The sequence below is a fragment of the Sapajus apella genome, unplaced genomic scaffold, assembly GCF_009761245.1.
Source record: "Sapajus apella isolate SASKATOON/1434 unplaced genomic scaffold, GSC_monkey_1.0 scaffold25, whole genome shotgun sequence".
In the NCBI taxonomy this organism is placed as follows: domain Eukaryota; kingdom Metazoa; phylum Chordata; class Mammalia; order Primates; family Cebidae; genus Sapajus; species Sapajus apella.
The window spans coordinates 7,766,538-7,772,537 of NW_022436965.1; the positions used below are offsets into that span (position 1 = coordinate 7,766,538).

Sequence of the window (6,000 nt, forward strand, 5' to 3'; positions counted from 1 at the left end):
ACTCCTAAGAGTCCACTGGATGCCAACATTCCAGAAAACTGAGAGTCTAAATGTTGTAAGGAATAAGTTCAGAAAACTTAAACTCCGTATCTTGATCTAACCATTTTACATTGCCAAATTATTTATTCCTTATAGTTTTTTTAAATAATAAAATGGTCATAGATTTTGAGAACATATGGGCAGTGGATTCCTGCCTCTAACTGGGATTTGTGATGCCAGGGCAGGAAAATATCACTTCCCACTCCCTGCCAGTGAAAACTCAAAAAATCATTGGGAAATCACTGGGATCCCTTCATTCTCTCTGAAGAAAGTTGAAGGAAAGCCCTGAGAAAATATTTATGCATTTATGTTTTACCAACTGGCCGAAAACAAAAAAAAAAAGCGGAGGGAAGGGAGGACAGTGAGGACTTTTAAACCCAATACTCAGCCCTCTGGTGTTAGCACAGGGTGCCAATCGCTCTCCCTGTAAGAAAGAAAACTGAGCAAGAGCATTTAAAAATCATCTGTGGGTCGGGTGTAGTGGCTCATGCCTGTAATCCCAGCACTTGGGAGGATGAGGCGGGTGGATCACCTGAGGTCAGGAGTTTGAGACCAGCCTGGCCAACATGGTAAAACCACATCTTTACTAAAAATACAAAAATTAGCTGGGCATGGTGGCATATGACTATAGTCCCAGCTACTCAGGAGGCTAAGGCAGGAGAATCGCTTGAACCAGGAAGCTAAGGTTGCAGTGAGCCAAGATCGTACCATTGCACTCCAGCTTGGGCAACAGAGCAAGACTGTCTCAAAAAAAGAAAGAAAGAAATACATACAATGTATACTAAGCAGGTCTGTAAAGAAAGCAGAAAAGGCAGGGCAGTGATTCAGTAATAATTAGTATATTTAATTAGTAATTTACTGTATTATTATATACACAGTAAAAATTAGTATATTTAATCTGCCAACTCAAACCTGTAAAATTCTACTATAATAATAAGAGTTTTGACTTTTTTTAAAAAGGGGGTGAGGGGTGAGGGTGGAAAAACAATCCTAGAATTTTAAGTTCTAGAAGTAGAGATAGAGTGTGGTGGGGGAGCAAAAGAAGACACATTGAAAATACATGTCCTAATGGGAACTATGATCCCTTTCTTCAAAAATAAAGCCAAAAAAAAATTAAGGTATCTAAGTCCTCTGATTGAACCTTAGCTCAGCAACACTGGGGAAACTAAATTGAAAAGGAGGGAGGCAGAAAAAGGGGAAGAGGGAAAGCGAGAAAGAAAGAGGGACTTACAGATTTGCAAATTCACATATACAGACATCAAAGTGAATGGTATCACTTCTGAACCTGAAAAATGTTAACACTGACAAAGCTCCTGGGACTATTGTAGCTATCTATCCATCAATCAACAAAAGGTGGTTAGACCTATTTAGTTAGCAAACTTTAACAACAAAACATACCATGTAAGAGTTAGAATTTACTTGGAGCAGAGAGGGAAAGAACTAGAAGGCAGAAATAGACCATGCAGCCTTATCTTTAATAAGTCAGATAAAGTAAGCAAGTGAACCAAACTCAGCAATTCTCAACAACCAGAAAGAAGTCATGGATAGGGCAGAAAGGAGATAAGGTGGCGTTTCCTGTATAAATGAAAGCACTGATCATCCCTCAGGAAATGGGTTAGGGTACACTTTCCCTGTCAGACACTGACAAAATCCAAGACCTCATTCTGAAATCCAATAAATTCCTCAGAAATTCCTAGAACCGTTAACAACTGAATATTATACAACTATTCAGAATTTGGAATTTGGGAATTCAGAATTTAGAATTTGGGAATTCAGAATTTGGGAATTTGGTCTAAATATTCAAAACCTAAAAGTCTTCAATTGAAAACAATCCTTTGGGCCAGGCGTGGTGGCTCACACCTGTAATCCCAGCACTTTGGGAGGCCAAGGCAGGTGGATCACCTGAGGTCAGGAGTTCGAGGCCAGCCTGACCAACATGGTGAAACCATGTCTCTACTAAAAATATAAAAATTAGTTAGGTATGGTGGCGGGAGCCTGTAATTCCAGCTATTCAGGAGGCTGAGACAGGGCAATTGCTTGAATCCAGGAGGTGGAGGTTGCAGTAAGCCGAGATCATGCCACCACTGCACTCCAGCCTGGGCGACAAGAGCAAAACTTGAAAAGAGAAGAGAAGAGCACAGGAGAGGGGAGGGGAGGGACTAGAAGACATCCTTTGTTCTTCACAAGTAAGTGTAATGTCATTTTTAACAGAGGATCCAGTTAAAAGAATTCATTCAAGTGAAAAGTGTGAGGGTAGTTGTTCAGGAAACATGGACACTGAAGAATGGCGCTCAGCACTCCCCAGTGTTGGAAAAGGTGAGGATCATTTATACAGGCAAAAACAGGGGAGTGAAACAGAATTACCACATTTTCTATATAAGGCTAACATACAGACCCAAGATTTGATTGGCTACTATTATACTCTAAGGGGGTTGTTTAACATTCCATTGTAAAACAGTAACAATCACAGGGGTCTCTACCTCCAGCTTCATTTAGTCTAGGTTTGAATAAAGAGTTACATATAACATCTCAACACAAAGGTCCCTAAGCAAGAGTCACACACCAGGGAAGAAAAACAGCCATGTTATGTGACTCAATTTCCAGGGCCTAACTTTTCCCCTAGGCATAATAAATTTTCTTTTCACAGGCAGGGCACAATTTTCCTATCAATAGACACTGACAAAATCCAGGACCTCCTTCTCAAATTCAATAAATTCCTTAGAAATTTCTAGAAGCATTAACAGCTAAATTCATACAACTAGTACATGTACCCAAAACCTAAAATTCTTCCACTAAAAACAATCCTCAGATGGACATAGTGACTTACACCTATAATCCCAGCACTTTGGGAGGCTGAGGCAGGAGGATTGCTTGAGGCCAGGAGTTTGAGACCAGTCTGGGCAACATAGAGAGACCTCAACTCTACAAAAAAATTAAATCAGCTAGGCATGGCCTGTAGTCCCAGCTACGCAGGAGGCTGAGGCAGGAGGTTTGCTTGAGCCCAGGTGTTTGAGGCTGCAGTGAAATAGGATCGTACCACCGTACCCTAAACTGGATGACAGAGCAAGACCCTGTCTAAATAAAATGGAGAGAGAGAGAGAGAAAGAAAGAGAGGGAGAGAGGGGATAGATAGATACAGAGAGAGAGAGAGAGAGATTTTTTTTCTTTGAGACTGAGACTTGCTCTGTCGCCCAGACCGCCGGAGTACACTGGGGCAATCTTGGCTTACTACAACCTCCACCTCCCAGGTTGAAGCGTTTCTCCTGCCTCAGCCTCCTGAGTAGCTGGGACTATAGGTGCACGCCCCCATGTCCAGCTAATTTTTGTATTTTTAGTAGAGACAGGGTTTCACCGTGTTAGCCAGGATGGTCTCGATCTTCTGACCTTGTGATCTGCCCACCTTGGCCTTCCAAAGTGCTGGGATTACAGGCGTGAGCCACCACACCCGGCCTTTTAGATCTTTATTCAAATAACTCAGCCTTCCTGGAAACACCCTACACTCATGTCCATTACTTTAAGATCCAGGAAGCTTTTCCTGGCTGACTTCAATCCCTACTCTTCTAAATGCTCCACAGGTATGCTCCCAACACTTTAAAAAGTTTCAACTGAATTATTTTGCCAACAGGTCAATGTTTTTGTCTGATCTCCTCAAATACATTACAAATAAATGTATCTTTAGGATATAAAAAGTATCTTTGATATCTATCGAAACTCATACATCTCATACCGCAATGTCTATGAGTGAACCATTTTATTCCGAGCAGTCTTATTTACATAAGTCCTTTGTCCACTAATTAGAATCAAAATGCAATAAGCTCATCTCATTTTGAGTGGGTAGATCTTTTCAGATTATTGGAAATATTTCATAGCTTTATAAGTTTCTCCAAGAAAGCCACATAATTCATATTTTTTATCTCTAAAATGCTCAATAAGAGAAAGCCATTACCTAGAGCATGTTTAAATGAATAAAGATGGGGTCTTCCCATTACTTAAGTAGTATGTGGAACATTTACATTTCACCAGGGAAATTAAATAGCAAGTTGCATAAGCAGCAGACATTGTGACCAAAGCATACGCCACACAAAGACATTCTTAAAGAATTCTCTAAACCTGCAGCAAAACCCACAGACTTACCATTTTACCACATCAAACGATGAAGCATCAACCAAAACCACTACTTGCTTAAAGTGAGGTGAGAACAGAGGACAGCTCTTCCCCAGGCTTTCCAAGCTCCACTGCTTGAGGCATCTATCAAACATGATTGTATGAGAGGGCTCTGCAGGTACTTCAATGAAAATGGGCTCATAACTCAATTAAAACCAGGCAGTTCACTGATCTGATCACCAACAAATATCTGTTTATGCCTATTAATGCCAGCAACTTATAGTAGAGAGGAGAAAAATAGTAAGAGAAATATATTTTAGATGATGAAGCCTCAAATTATGTTCTCTCCTATTCTCCAAAAGTCATATCAAAAACAAACAAAATCAACTATAGTGTATTGCATTACCATTGGCTGAAAGTTTCTTTTGTTTTTTTTTTGTTTTTTTGAGACGGAGTTTCGTTCTTGTTACCCAGGCTGGAGTGCAATGGCGCGATCTCGGCTCACCGCAGCCTCCGCCTGCTGGGTTCAGGCAATTCTCCTTCCTCAACCTCCTGAGTAGCTGAGATTACAGGCACGCGCCACCATGCCCAGCTAATGTTTTGTATTTTTAGTAGAGACAGGGTTTCACCATGTTGACCAGGATGGTCTCCAAAATCAGAACTCTAAAGAAGGGAAAAAAAGAGACTGGTCATTAACCGTGTCTCTGAAAACAGACAGGTACCTGTATAGGCACTGCCACAAACAATAATTCTTGTTAGCAAAAACCTTCATACATACACAGTATTGTGATTTACCACCATGAAACAAAATTTACTCAGTCCTTAACTTTGTACAAGACCCCCCAAAACCTAAAATGCAATAAAATAAATAAATGGGAAAAAAAAAAAAAAAAAAAACTTTGTACAAGACCACATACCAAATTAAAGAAAAAAAAAGAGGCCAGGCATGATGACTCATACCTGTAATCACAGTACTTTGGGAGACCAAGGCGAGAGGATCACTTGAGCCAAGGAGGTCAAGGCTGCAGTGAGCTCTGATTGCACCACTGCACTTCCATCCAGCCTGGACAACAGAGTGAGATCTTGTCTCTTAAAAAAAAAAAAAAAAAAAAAAAAAGGCAAGCAATGTGAAGAAGGGATTCTGAATTAATATCTCCTCCAACTTTCAAAATAAAAAGATAAAATGACAAAAATCTAAAAATAAAACAGTCTAATGTTGCCCTCAATATAAAAGGAAGCTGCCAACACAGCTGGAAACAAAGAATAAAAGAAGACAACAGAGGAAATGTAACTCCTGAAGTTTAAAAGAAATAAGGTAAATCCCCTTATTCATTTCCCAGCCTTACCATAAGGTTTTTCTCCCACAAGAGATCTGAGGGTGCCATTGTCTAAGAAAGAGAGAAGTCTGCTTTATTTTATTTCATGAATATGTAGCTGTACCAGGCTGACTGGGCCCACTTATTTCAGCCTGGCCCCTAGAAGAGCACACGCATAGAAAAGCAGACATACTTAATTAGTGCCACCCTAGTCTGGTGCAGTACTCTAAAATCTCAGGAGCATGTCTATAAATGGGTTATCTGGTAACCCCTACTAGCAAGCTGTCAATTTTAGACCCAAATGAGCAAACAGTCTAACTTTATCATGTCACAAGAAAGGAGATACTTGCAAATCCCAGCAGGGCCCTCTTAACACAAGTGGGTTGTTGTGGGTTTTTTAAATCTTTTTTTTCTTATTTTAAAATTATTTTATTTTACTCTATTCTTCTCCACATGGCAGGTTCTATCTTTCACAAGTCTTACAGCAACAACCAAGGCAAAGTAATAGAAACAGCACAAAATTACTTTCAAACTGACAAAA

General features: G+C 40.0%; 1 protein-coding gene and 1 long non-coding RNA gene across 2 annotated transcripts in view; both read right to left on the minus strand.

The window, feature by feature from the left end:
• The window catches only part of LAMC1 (laminin subunit gamma 1), a 123,992-nt gene that overhangs the window by 109,117 nt on the left and 8,875 nt on the right, over window positions 1-6,000 (minus strand). The gene's annotated exons all lie outside the window — the stretch shown is intronic.
• LOC116560025 lies at window positions 1,232-1,972 on the minus strand. The gene is made up of 2 exons (XR_004272748.1): window positions 1,942-1,972; window positions 1,232-1,846 (listed from the first exon to the last, which is right to left on the minus strand). It is a non-coding gene; the product is annotated as an uncharacterized LOC116560025 (long non-coding RNA).